The sequence below is a fragment of the Muscardinus avellanarius genome, assembly GCF_963383645.1.
Source record: "Muscardinus avellanarius genome assembly, chromosome: 1".
NCBI classification, from domain to species: Eukaryota; Metazoa; Chordata; class Mammalia; order Rodentia; family Gliridae; genus Muscardinus; species Muscardinus avellanarius.
Window position 1 is genome coordinate 84,570,834 of NC_137786.1, and position 13,989 is coordinate 84,584,822.

A 13,989-nucleotide genomic window follows, 5' to 3' on the forward strand; every position below is an offset into this window, starting at 1 on the left:
TTGCCAGATGAAATGAAATAAACTTGATTAATTAAAATCATATATATTTACATGTAGCATGAGAATTTTTTTTTTTTTTTTTTTTTGGTGGTACTGGGGGTGGAACCTAGAGGCTTTTTACCTCTAGGCTATACTCCTAGACCTTTTTTATATTGTATTTGGAAACAGGGTCTCACTAAGTTGCTGAAAGCCTCACTAAGTAGCTGAGGCTGGCTTCGAACCCATGTGATCCTCCTGTCTCAGCCTCCCAAGCGCGGGGATTACAAGTGTGCGCCACCACGCCCGGCTAGCATGAGAATTTGAGGCTGGACATAGAAAATATTTTGATACTTAGGCAAGGAAATATTAAAGGAGTTTTCAAGAGGAAATCTAACAGAAATGTTAAATCCACTAAGTTCAAAGCTGAACTCTTGCTTTTCATCTGACAATTTTTAACATTTTCAGAACTCTGTGCTTCCATGATTTTTGTTCAAAGAAACGGCTAACCACATAGGATCACAATGCCTCGGAGTATTTCAATAAAAGTTATCACTATCTTCTTCAAAGACTCAGTTCAGAGCCCTCTCCACTCCTGACAACTTTCAGAAGATGACCAGATGACACCCTTGTCTATTTTCCTCTCCTTCAAAGCCCTTTTCCTTGTCTTTTAGATCATCCTCATTAATAAATTTCCCTCCTAGTTCAAGAAAGTGAATAAGTCTATCTCCTTAACTGTCTGATGTATCTCGACTTTCACAGGACAAAAACCTGTACCAACTTTTATCTCAGTTGATGGCAATTCCATCTAGATGTTGGGTCAAACTGAAAGCCTTGGAATCACCCTAGAGTCTTCTCTTTCTCTCAATTATCCCCATCCAATCAACCAAGAATATTTTGGTCCTAACTTCAAAACTCATCCAGAGTCCAACCACTTCTAATGAACTCCCAGCCTGCCACCATAGCTCCTGCCCTTGTGAGCTCCCGCCCTTGCCTGACTATAGTCTACTCTCAATCATGTTACTTAAGTGAACTCCCAAAATTTAAATCATGTCATTCCTCTGCTCAAAATTCTCTAAAGGTCACCAACTTCTGTCAGATTTCTTAAAATGGCCTAGAGTCAGACTTCTTAAAATGGCCTAGAATCAGATGACTTCTTAAAATGGCCCACAATCTGGTAACCACATGACTTAGGGAACTCATCACCCACCATTCTATCCTGTTCACTGCAATCTGCAAAACTCTCCTCTTTTCTTTGTCTTACCTATGTCGGTCACACCTCATCAGAGCCTATGCCCTGCTGTTTCCTTCGTGTTGGATTCCCCTCTTCAGACAGCCACAGGAGTTGCTCCATTGCCTTGGTCAAGTGTGTGCTCAAATGTCACTTTTTCAGCAAACCCCATCCTAACCACCCTTTTATTATTCTTTATACTTGTATTGATACATTATAGTATAACATCATAATGTGGTTTATAGTGATAGTGACATAACCACCCTTTTAAAAGTTACCCAAACACATTCCACATCCCACTATGATGCTCCATTTTCCACAGAGTTCTTCATACCCTCTCTTATGTAATATACTTGGGTCTGTGATTAGTGTGTATCTCTCCTCTAGAGTAGAGGGGGATTCTTATGTTTCATTCATTAATCTATTTCTGACTTCCTCTTTTGGTTGATAAAGCCCTAGTGCCTAGAAGAGTTTTTGGCATGTAGTAGGTGGTCCAATAAATATTGGTTGAGAGAGTGATTGACCAAATAACTAAACGAATGAATGAACAGATATAACAAACTAGCTATCTGTTTAAAGTAATAATGTGTGTTGAAGTTGTGCACTGATGGCCTGGGTTATGTTCCATAATGAATCCTATTGAGCTTTTTCCACACCATTACCTCTAGTTGTCTTTCCAAGGTTTGAGTGTGATTGAAAACCATTAATACTGCATAACACCATGGTTACCACATATGCTTCCCGATGATCACACAGGCCTAAATACAGAAGTAGAGGAAATGAAACAAGTATTCCAAAGCATGTTCATAAGATCATTCCAACTGAATCCGTTAAAAACTGGAGCTCTCTGGCTGAAGTAGTATCAAATCTGTACTTCCAAAATCTGCCCCTATGCATTGATTCAAGCCAAGAATGTTCATTCAAGTCTTGGCAAGTGCTATAAAAGATGGTAGAGTTTGAATTTGGAGATATTAGAAACCCTTTAGCTCTCTGCACTATAGAAAGAGTTTCTGTGTTGGGATAAAAGATCATAGGTTTAACTTAAAAATTGTAAAAATAGTTCTTTAGATTTTTCTTTCAACCAGTTTACTTTCAATTTTCCTACTAATTATACTTATTTTATTTACCACTGATTCAAACCTTTATGATTAATCTCTGTGCATTCTAATATCATAACTATCCAATATTTAATATAGAGAAATGCTATCTAGAGAAAACAACTGGATTTATAATCAGAAATATTAGGTTCAAATCCTATACCTAGCACTGACTGTTTTTCAACAAGTTTATTTTTTAAATTTTCAGTGGCAGCACTGTTTAACATGAGATCTACCTTCTAAACAAAAGTTTAGGTGTACAGGAAGGTTTTATTAGCTATGTGTAGAAAACTGTACAGCATAGCTCTTGAATTTATTCATCTTCCTAACTGAAACCTTATGCAATTAATTATATTAATTAGCATTAATTAGCATTAATTAGGCAGTGCCCAATCTATACTTTCCCCTGCCATCTAGCATTCATCCTTCCAGTCATAGATTCTATAAATTTGACTTCTTTAAACATTTCATATGATTAGAATATGCAGTATTTGTTCTTCCGTGGTGGACTTATTCCATTTTAGTATAATGTCCTTAAGGTTCAACCATGTTGTAACATTGCAGAATTTCCTTCTTTTTAAGGCTTAAGAATGTTCTGCGGTGTGACTCATTTGTGTAAACATGGATGCCATTTGTTCTTTATCTCTTGTCTGTCATTGGACAGTTTTGAACATCTTGGCTACTGTGAACAGTGCTGGAGCCAATGTGGACGTGCTAATATCTCCTCAAGATTCTTTTTTTAATCTCCTAAAGATTCTGATTTCAATTCTTTTGGATTCAAACCCAGAAGAACTCCTGGACCATATGGTGGTTCTATCTTTAAAATTTTAAGAAACCTCCATACTATTTTCCATAGCGGCTGCACCATTTTGCATTCCCTCCAACAGTCTGTAAGTTTCCAATTTCTCCACGCTGTGGCCAATGTGTGTTGTTTTACCTCTCCCTTTTTCTTTTTTGTTCTTTTTTGGGGGGGCTATCATTCATCCTGTTAAACATAAGGTAATAACTTATTGTGGTTTTGATTTGTGTCTTTTCATACATATTAGCCATTTGTGCATCTTCTCTAGAGAAATGTCTATTCAAGTGTTTAGACCACTTTCTAATCAGATTGTTTGTGGTTTTTGCTATTGAGACATGAGAATTCTTTATATATTTTGGAAATTAACCCTTAACAAGTGTATGGTTTACAAATATGTTTTGCAATTCCATAGTTTGCCTTTTTACTCTGTTGACTGTTTCCTTTGCTGTGCAAAAGCTTTTTAATTTTATATAGTCCCCCTTGTCTATTTTTGTTTATGAGGTCATGCCCATAAAATCATGACCAAGACAGATGTCATTACATTTTTCCCTATATTTTCTTTAAGTGGTTTTACAAATTCAGAGGTTTTGTTTGTTTATAGTTTTGTTTTTGTTTTGTGTTTTGTGTTCTTTTACTGGAGATTGAACCTAGGGGCATTCAACCTCTGAGTTATATCTCCAGCCCTATTTCATATTTTGTTTTCAGATAGGATCTCCCAAAGTTTCTGAGGCTGGCCTCCAACCTGCAATCCTCCTGTGTCAGCCTTCAAAAGTACTAGAACTACAGGTGTGTTCCACCACAGCTGACTTGATTTCAGATCTTATATTTAGGTATTTAATTCATTTTGAGTTGATTTTTGTGCATAGTGTAAGATATGAATTCAATCTCATTCTTTGCATATGGACATCTCATTTTCTGAACACAATTTGTTGACGAGACTTCCCTTTCCCAATTATGTATATATTCTTGGCTCTTTTGTCAAAGATTAGCTGATTCTGTAGTTCTGGATTTATTTCTAGCCTCTAAATTCTATTCCATTGGTTTATATGCTTGCCTTTAAACTAGTAACATAATGTTTTAATTATTGTATCTTTGTAACATATTCCTATATATTCATTATTATATATAGTATGCCATATAATATATGTGATTGGTAAGGAATGCAGCATATTAAGCAGGCTTTTAAGTGTTTCAATTTAAATTTCCTCATCTATAAAATGAGAACAATTATCTATGCTTCAAGGAGAGGGTGTGAGGGTGCATGTAATTACATCCTCCAGACCCAGACTGTAGACAGAGCTTCTAAAAGTGATTAAATAAATTCTACTTTTATTCTTTATTTCCCATAGGTTTGGAAACAACCAAGAAATCTCCCTCATTCAAATGTCAATTGGAAATTTTTAAAGGACTCTTGCTTAACTTGCTAAAAATTCTCATAGATAAAAACCTATCGGTTTTATCTATTTCTTAAACATTCCAAAGTTGTTCCTACCTTGAGACCTTCATCTGTACCTAGAGCCCTTTCCTCCATTCTATTATATAACTATAATGTATTCAGGCCTTAACATGATATCTCAAAAAATACCATGCTATAAATACCTACTCCTAGCTGGGCGTGGTGGCCCACGCTTTTAATCCCAGTACTTAGGAGGCTAAGACCGGAGGATCCCGGTTCACAGACAGCCTCAGCTACTTAGTGAGGCCCTCCGCAACTTAGTAGGACCTTGTTTCAAAATAAAGAATAAAAAATAGGGCGGAGGGTGTAGCTCGGAGATTGAATGCACCTGGGTTCCATCCCCAGCCCCGCATAAAAAAACACATAAACAAACAAACAAACATTGCCTCCTTGTAATGCCCTGTTGCTCTCTATCACAGTTGTATGTTTCTTAAACTTCATAGCATTATTATTATTATTATTATTATTATTATTATTATTATTATTTGCAATACTGGGGATGGAACCTAGGGACATTCTACCTCTGAGCTACACCCCCAGCCCTATATTTTATCTTTATTTTGAAACAGGGTCTCACTAAGTTGCAGAGAGCCTCACTAAATAGCTGAGGCTTGCTGGGCGTGGTGGCGCACGCTTGTAATCCCCGCGATTGGGAGGCCGAGACAGGAGGATCACGCAGGTTCGAAGCCAGCCGCTCTGGCTTAGGAGACCCTGTTTCCAAATATAAAAGTATAAATAGGTCTGAGAGTGTAGCCCAGAGGTAGAAGGGTTTCCAAGAACCCCAGTACCACCCCTCCCAAAAAAATTGCTGAGCCTGGCCATGAACATGCTATCCTCCTTTCTCAGCCTCCCAAGCGCTGGGATTACAAGGGTGCACCACCACACCCAGTCATAGCCTTATTGAAGTTATTTTGTTAAGTGACTTATTTACCTGCTAATTCTCCCACCACCAGAAAAAATATTTTTTATTTTATTTATATTTATATTTATATTTATTTATTTATTTATTGGTGGTACTGGGGATGGAACCCTCTACCTCCAGGCTATACTACCAGAACTATTTTATATTTTTTTTTTATTTGGAAACAGGGTCTCTTAAGCCAGCTAGGCTGGCTTCGAACCTGCACGATCCTCCTGTCTCTGCCTCCCAAGCGCAGGGATTACAAGTGTGTGCCACCACGCCCGGCTAGAAACAATATTTTTTAAAGACCTGCCTCAATTGTTTCTAGCAGTACTCCCAGGATTTAGAACATTGCTACACTAATTAATGAGTACTCAAAAAATATTACTTAATAAAAGAAGTAAAGTGTTTTATTTGAGCATGAATGTGCATCAGATCCTTTCTTTGACATAAACCAAATATGAAGGATATTAATTGTGTACCAGATGTTAGAGTATGCAGCCCCATCTCCTCATCCACCTTCATCCTGCAAGAGGCAGGAAGCTTCATCCACTTCACATAGCCACCTGCCCTAGTCATGCATTCCTGACATTCTTCTTAGATGGACAGTCCCAGCTGGAACAGCTGAAGAGCACAATTAACCACTCACCAGCAGGAGCTCAGGCCTTGGAGAACCCCTTCCTGCTCCTAAGCTACTTCTTCTTTTGAAATAGGCCCCCACGCCTGAATTCAGCCAGATTGCTTTTATGTAAACATCTAAGGACTATGCACTATTTTCATCCCTGGGTTCATTCTCAGACTTGAGTCTAACCTTGCTTCTGGCACAAATATTACCTGAGTCTCCTCATATGGCTCAGACAATTTAAAATGATGAGATGATGAACCATGAGAAGAAAAACAGGACTACTAGAATTTTTTTGTACTTGTAATTCAAACCAATATTCCATTTGTCTTAGGTTTCATGGCACTTTAATGATTGTAGCATATTCTGTGTTGTCATATTTTTGCCATTGTGAATACAAGTGATCCTGGGGACGGAGATTTTTGTCTCTAAAGGAAGTCATGAATTGTGATGAGAGACCTAACCTGTTTTTTATATGGGCATCTTCACAGTTACTTGCCTCTCTAAAAAGATTCTTTACTAGCTTCCTAAAGTTCATTTTATTAAAAAAAAATGTAAAAGTACGAATATCTTTGAAGTATATATATTTTTCTTCTTGAGATTTACATCATAAGATCTAAGGAGGATATGTCCACATTTGATGTATCCATATTCACATTTTATGGATCAATAATGACTGCAAATATAGCCCACAGATACAATAGAGAAGTCTAGCTTCTGCTGTTTTATGTTCTGCTATTTTACACTACACTGAACAGCTAAAAGGTAGATGAGAAGAGCATTTCTAAGAGTGAATAGACCAAAATAAACAAACAAACAAAACCCAGCTTTTCTTCTGGTACTTCAGGAAGATTGCTCTTGATATTCTTTTTTACCCACCTATGTATTTATGAATATTGATTTTACTAATTTTACATGCATTCATTTACCTATTTTATTGTGTACCTGTGTATTCAATACTTATGTAAGAATACTTTATAATGGCAAGAATTTTCTTGAAAATCAGGCTTGAGCCAGGTGTGGTGATAACATGCTTATAATCCCAGTATTAAGGAAACTGAAACAGGAGTACCACGGTTTAGAGGACAGTCTTAGCAATTACTTTGTTCATTGACTTATGTAATCAAAGGTTTCATTTTTAACATTTATATCAGAATTTCTTATCCTAACCATAAAATGAGTTCATAGTTTAAGATAGTTGTGTTGTCTCCTTGTTGGGGTGGGAGGAGCAAAGCAAATTCTCACCATTTTAAAATTAGCAGTAGGTCATAAATTCTTTTTGCTTAATTTAAGTCCTGATCCTGTAAATGAAAAAGAATTTGATAAACTTAAATAAGATTTAGCTAAACCAGGCATGATGGTGCATACTTGTAATCCTAGCATTCAGGAGGCAGAGACCAGATGATGGAGATTCTCAGACAGCCTCAGCTACAAAGCGAGGCCCTTCGCAACTCAGTGAAACCTGTTTCAAAATATAAAAAGACTAAAAGTTAGGGCTGAAGGTGTTGCTCAGAGGTACAACGCCCCTGGGTTGCATCTCCAGTACCTCAAAAAATGAAAAATAGGATAAACAAAATATAAGATTTTGCTAGATAAAATATATTTATTAAATCACATTTAAGGTGACATTTTTCTAAATATCCTTCTGCTTACTAATAATATGATCAGACTATTAATATTTAGAATGGTATAATTGAATAGCAATAATAATTCTTATATGTTGTTAGTAAACAAATGAATGATTCAATTAGGCATCAGTCTGAACTTGTTTAGGAAAGAATTTCCACAAAACATGCAAGAAAATCAAAACAAGAATGACCACAAAATGGATCCATATGTTTCTAGATAATTGAGATGACCTCCACAATTTGCAAAAGGAAAAACTTAGAAGTATCAAAAGTAAGCAAGCTATGACTTTGGCAGCTGGAGAGTTTTATGTACACATCAGCTGAACATGTTAACAGTTCAAGTTTTACAGCCTTTAAATAGACACTCAAAAAATGGTGCATAAGGTGCCTCCTTAGCGTAGTAGGCAGCGCCTCCGTCTCAAAAAATGGTGCATATACACATTGTATCAGCAGAAAGTTTCTTTATAGAGAGAAATTACGTCAATTCTACCAAAAAGTGACCTCTATTTTCTTTTCTATTCCCATCTTTAGCTTATTTGTATTAGTGTAAGAAAAAAAAGACAAAAAAGGTCAAAATTATATAAGGGGGGGGAAGTATATAACATTTAGCAAGCTAAAGAGTTTAGGAGAAAAAAAAGTCTTGTCCTTTAACTAATGAAACATCCAAGGTCTATTTAGATGTAGGAATTTTGCAGCATATTGAAATTAAAGTGTTGTTATTGATAAAAAGGAAAGTTAATATAGTTAATAGCAACATATTATTTTCTTGAAAATCACTAAGAGAGTAGATGTCAAGTGGTCAAGTGTTCTCACCACAAAAAAAAAAAAAGGACAAGTCTATCAGGTAATGTTTATGTCAACTTAGCCCAATTTAATCATTTTATAATATATTCACATTTCAAAATACCATGTTGTCACAACTATGCACAATATTTATATGTGATATGAAATGTTTTTAAACAAGCAACAAAATTTAACAAGCTCACATTTTTTTGCCACTCTTATTTATTGAAACTTTTTCTTCCCCACTAAGAACAGTTAAATGCAAAGTAATGAAGAAAGATGAAAATGTCAATTACTCTGATTTGATTAATACATATCATACACATATTGAAATATCACATTAGACCCCTAAGAATGTATAATTATTAGGTGTTAATCAAAAAATTATAAATGTTTGAGATAAAAATGTTAGCTATCCTGATTCTGATCATTGCACGCTGTATACATGTATCAAATTATCATATTCTACATCACTAATGTGTACAATTAAAAACAATTCTGTTCAATGAACAACTTTTGAAATTTAAGCAATTCTAAAATTCCATTGTTGACATTGAAGGAGCAAGAGATTTGTAGTTTAAAAATTAGTACATCATTAGGAAATTTCACCCTTTTTGCTTTGGTTCCAGAGAAGATTCAACAAAACAAGCATTGTTGATCAGAGAATGAAGGCTCAAGTTCCCAAAGTGTGCAGCAAATTGAAAATCCGGAAAAGTATCATAAGACTAAGAAAAAACTAAGAGTTGGCTTAATGAACACATTTACATGGTGATTGACATGTTAGCACCCAGGTTCCAGTGACCAATGTAGTAAATGGGTGGGCAAGAAGAGGGATTCTGGGAGCCTGTGCCTGCTATTTATGTACCATCCAAAGGCAGCTTACCTGGGGAGTGGCAAAGGACTGGTGCTGCATTAGAAACATCCTCTGGGCCGACTCTCTGGGCTTGCTTTGAACTCTTTTTCATCATTATTTTATGCTGCAGCTTGTCTTTGTGTTGGTAGAAGGGAAAGGAAAAGCACAGGAGACCAGCCTTTAGTTTCTAAATCAAAGCTCAGCTTTGCTGATTGCTAGAGTGCTTTTTCAAAGGCAAAGCAAGTGGGGACATTAAAATTCCTTGTTTCTGTGGATCAGGAGCTGAGATTGGCTTTTTTTTTTTTTAATCCTCAGAGGCAAAGGAGCATATTTCAATGTATCTTACATTTGCCTTGAAACATCCTCAGTTTTGCTTTGCTTTGTTTTGTTTTCTCAGTTTGATTGGCACTTGAGGAAGATAAAGTGAGATGGGAAAACACAAAAAGGGAATCTGCACACAAAAAAAACACACACACACAAAAAGGGAAGGGGGTTCCATACTCATGGAACTTCAGGACTGGAAAAAGCTGGAACATTGCTCCCTGCACACTCTTTCTTACACACCCCAAGTTCAAGGATGCTATATTAGTTGCCTAAGATCCAGACCCAGAAAGTGAGGACCAGACCCTTTCTGATGACTTCCCACTCCAGCCCTCTTTACACTGCCCTCTGCTGCCTCTAGCGTTAGATGGAGGAACTCCAAGGAAGGGTTGGGTGAGGAGAGGCTAAGGCTGGAGAGGGTGACAACTACCTGAGTCAAAAATGCTGGAACATTTGTCTCGATTAGACAGGCATTGAACGCGCTGAATAGCTACTGCTGGATAGCTGCGACACTTGCACTCAACTTTGAAAGATCAGCCTAGGGAAGAAGGTAAACCGCTTCCTTCTTGCACCCTACACCTTCCAGGCTGTTCCAAACAGCTGTCGAACTCGAACATTCCTTGGGCTTGTTCTTAACACATTTCCCCACCTGGGTCTTAGGGCTTTCTCCCTAAGCTATTCCCACATCTTTATCCTGCGTTTCCTTACATTCTAAGCTCGAGTCACGCTGGCACCTCAGGTGGCAGGAAAGATCGCTCAGTTCCTTCTTTCCTCTGGAGTCCAGAGAACATGTCCTGCCACCTCCTCCCTTATCTGGACACCGGGGTCTTAGCAAGACCCTCGGGGACGGTTTGTGGAGGGGAGGGCTGCTTTCTGCGGCGAGGATGCACAGCAGGGAAAGCGGGGGTGGGGAGGCAGGGGGCCACGTCCGCTGCGCGCGTGGAGGTGGTGGGAACGGCCCGCACGTGTCGCCCGCCGCTGCGGGCACCGGCACCATCCCGGGGCCGGCCGGTCCGGGGTGCGCAAAGGCGCGCACCGGGCTGAAAGGCGCCTTTGTGCGCGGCCTGGGGAGAGCGAGGCGAGGAGCGAGCCGAGCTGGGACCGGGGGCCGGCGTCTGGGGCGTCCCAGCTCCCACCCGGGCCGCCGCTGACGGCGCGGGCAGAGGGCGGAGCGGCGCTGGGAGGTGGCCGGGCTGGGGGCGCTCGGCCGGGCCCTCTTTGGGGCAGGATTGGGGAGCGCAGTTTGGAGGAAGTTGGGAGGGGAGCGTGATTTGCTTCCCGCCCTCTCCTCTAGGTGGCGGGGAGCTCTCGCCGGCTGGAGGGCGCAGCCCCTGGCGGAGAGCTCACTGGGGAGCCGGGCGCTGGGGGAGCAGCCCCGGCGGAGCCTCCGCCGCCCCCGTCCCGGAGCCCCCCACCTGGGGTGGAGGGCGGGCGCCGCGCTGCCTTCCTTCTGCGCCGGGGCCGCGTGGCTTGCGGCTTATTTTCCCAGCTGGCAAGCGTCGCGCTGCAGACAAGGGAATGCCTGTGGTAAGTTGTTTATTTTGTTGAAGTTTGCGGTGGGCCTGGGGGACGTGGGGGGCGAGCGGCAGGCAGCGACCGGGACTGTTTTGTTTAGGTCTCCATCCACCTGTGTGGTATAATTCTGCCAGCTTCGGGGCGGCGGGGGGCCAGGGTGAGAAAACACTGGGGCTCCACATGGCCGGCTCTCCGCCACTGGCCGACCTAGGACCACACTTAATTCTCCACGCCTGGAACAGGCTCCATCTTAGCTGGCGCAGCCCCCAGACCCCACACCGACGCGCCCCACACCCTGTGAGGACGGGACTGGCGCTTCTAAGGGCAGGGGGCGCCACGGCCGGGCAGGCTGGTCGTCTGTAGTTCTCTCGAGTACCCCTCCCCGCTCCGTTTAGGGCAGTGGAGCTGAGGTTTTGATGCGAAGGGCACCCAAGAAATTAGTGAGAACTTGGTCTGCAAGCTACTGGCGTGAAGTTCGTTGCAAGGGTGTCAGGTCCCAGCTTGGCCAGCGTTTCCCAGACTCTAAGTTGGAAAGAAGCAGGCGGCTAGGTCCTGGGGGAGCGCAGAGGAACCCCGGGGGCTGATGAGAGTCATGGCCGCGGCTGCGTTTGCCTGGAAGAAACGCCTAAATACATTAGCGAGCTGGTAAAGCTTTTAAGGCTTTCTTGGGAGTGCGTGGCTGGCTAATGAGAGGTTAATTTTGTTTCGAAGGGAAGGCTGCGCCGGTTTCCTGAGATAAATGGACAGGAAGCGCATTACCTCCGCGCGCTGGCAAGCGGCTTCCAAATGCTTTTTGCACCTGCCGCTTTGAGCCCTCCGTGCCGCGGTGCAGCCCGCAGGGATCGCGGGGTGTCTCTCGTGCACGCGAGGGTGATGAACCCCTTGCATGCTCGCGCCTCTCTCCCGCCGGGGGTTCAGCGCTCACGCCGAGCTCTGGGGCTCTTCTCTCACACCCAGGTCCTGCGCGTTCCGGAGCTCAGGGGCCCCCTGATCCCGTCAAGCCCCCTCCAGAAGCGGAAGAGTTAAGAATGATGTAAGTACCAACCAGGAGCTGCTTGCCGCTGGGCACTTGGACTCTGGGGTATTTCAGCCCTTGCTTTGCACGTACAGTGATCATGGGAGAAACCAAGGAGCCCTTACTCTAGATTGCACAAATTGCAAACCTCGGTCTGAAATCTGGTTCCTCTGTCCTGGGTGATCTGTTAGGTAGAGATTCTCCTGTTAGATTTCTGGAAATGGAAACGTAGTAACTGGGGAGCAGTTCAGACATCACCTATATGTTCAGGAAATGAGACCACATCTCGCCCATAAATGTTCCTGGCATGTGTTTTAATTCTGTCCACTTGCATGTTCATACTGTGGTATGCTTTGTTGGGTCCCTTGAACAGACAGTTCTGATCTCTTTTCTTTCTGAAAACAAAGACAAGAGAAAATACTCGTGGCAAGAAAGCAAGAAACAGGGTAGATTTTGAGTTGTACAAGTTGCCAATCACCTCATAATTTTTTTCTAATTAAAACCTAAAACTTTTACAAGTCATCAATTTTATGTTCGTGCTCCATGTCCCTTCCCAGACTTTTCTTTGTAGAATACAAAACCCTCCTCAACTTGCAGCACATGAGCTTGAAGAGTGGTGCACTCTAACCGGCCATTCAGCACGCTCTTATTTCCAAGTGGATTCCAGATATTGCTAACAGCCCAAATTTACTCACGCGTGTGTGTCAACTGACCTAATGTCTTGAAAATAGGAACCACCTTGTGGTTTAATTGTGAAAATTAGCATTTTCCTCTAGCAGCTGAACACTTATGCAGCAATAAAAAGTGAATTGTTAGGCTTATAAATCTTGAGCTTGTCAAATTTTACAACAGAGGAGCAATAAAGCACCTTAGAGGAGATGGAAGTTTTTCCTCTGAAGAACAGTTATGTTTCTGACACCAGGATTTACAGTGACTCGAGGATGCCCTCTATTGATAAGAAACTCTAGAGCACTATTGTAGTTAATGAAGGGGGTGGGGGGGATGAGAATCATCAGCAGAAAAGACCCAAACCAAATTGAAATTAAGGATCATTGAGGCTATTTATTTTGAAGTATGATGAATAAAGTGAGATGCTTTTCTGTAGGTATGAGATTAAATCTTGGGCCAAAAGATGAAAGACACATCTTACTGTTACTCTTTGTTAACTAAATACTTGCAAAAACACTATCCCATATGTGATTACTTTTTGTAAAAGACACTAGTATTTTATGAACTGCGTTTCAAGGATTACATGTAGTAATTGGAAGAGAGTAAATTTTTTCTCTAATAGTATGTAGTCCACAGCATTATCTAAAAATTTCAGACACCTCACTCCCTGCCAGAAGTCATTTCTCCAGGCAGCTCTGAAGCTATCATTAGCATATTAAAGATAGACACAAGGCTTGGATTATATCGTGAGTAGTGAAAGGTGTGTTTACCACTTGAGTCATCATTGTGTGTAATAAGTAATGAAAAGTTACAGTAAAAGCAGGTCTCCTTCATTAGGGACCTAGTGGTTTGAGCAATTCACGATGTGTCTAATGAGTAAGCTGGTGAGACCTACGTTTTGCCCCCTCACCCTCAGCCAATTATCCTGATCCATTGATTAGCACATTGTAACATGTGAAATATTAACGTGTTTGCGGTTGATACCAAGTTCCTAATTAGAGATTCTGAGTAATGTAGCGGGTAGGGTTGCAAACTGCAATTTGGATATACAGTAAGTGGATTTAAAATGGCAGCCCTGAGCGGCTCGGGAAAGGCAGAGGCTAGAGAAATATTAAGTGGCTTC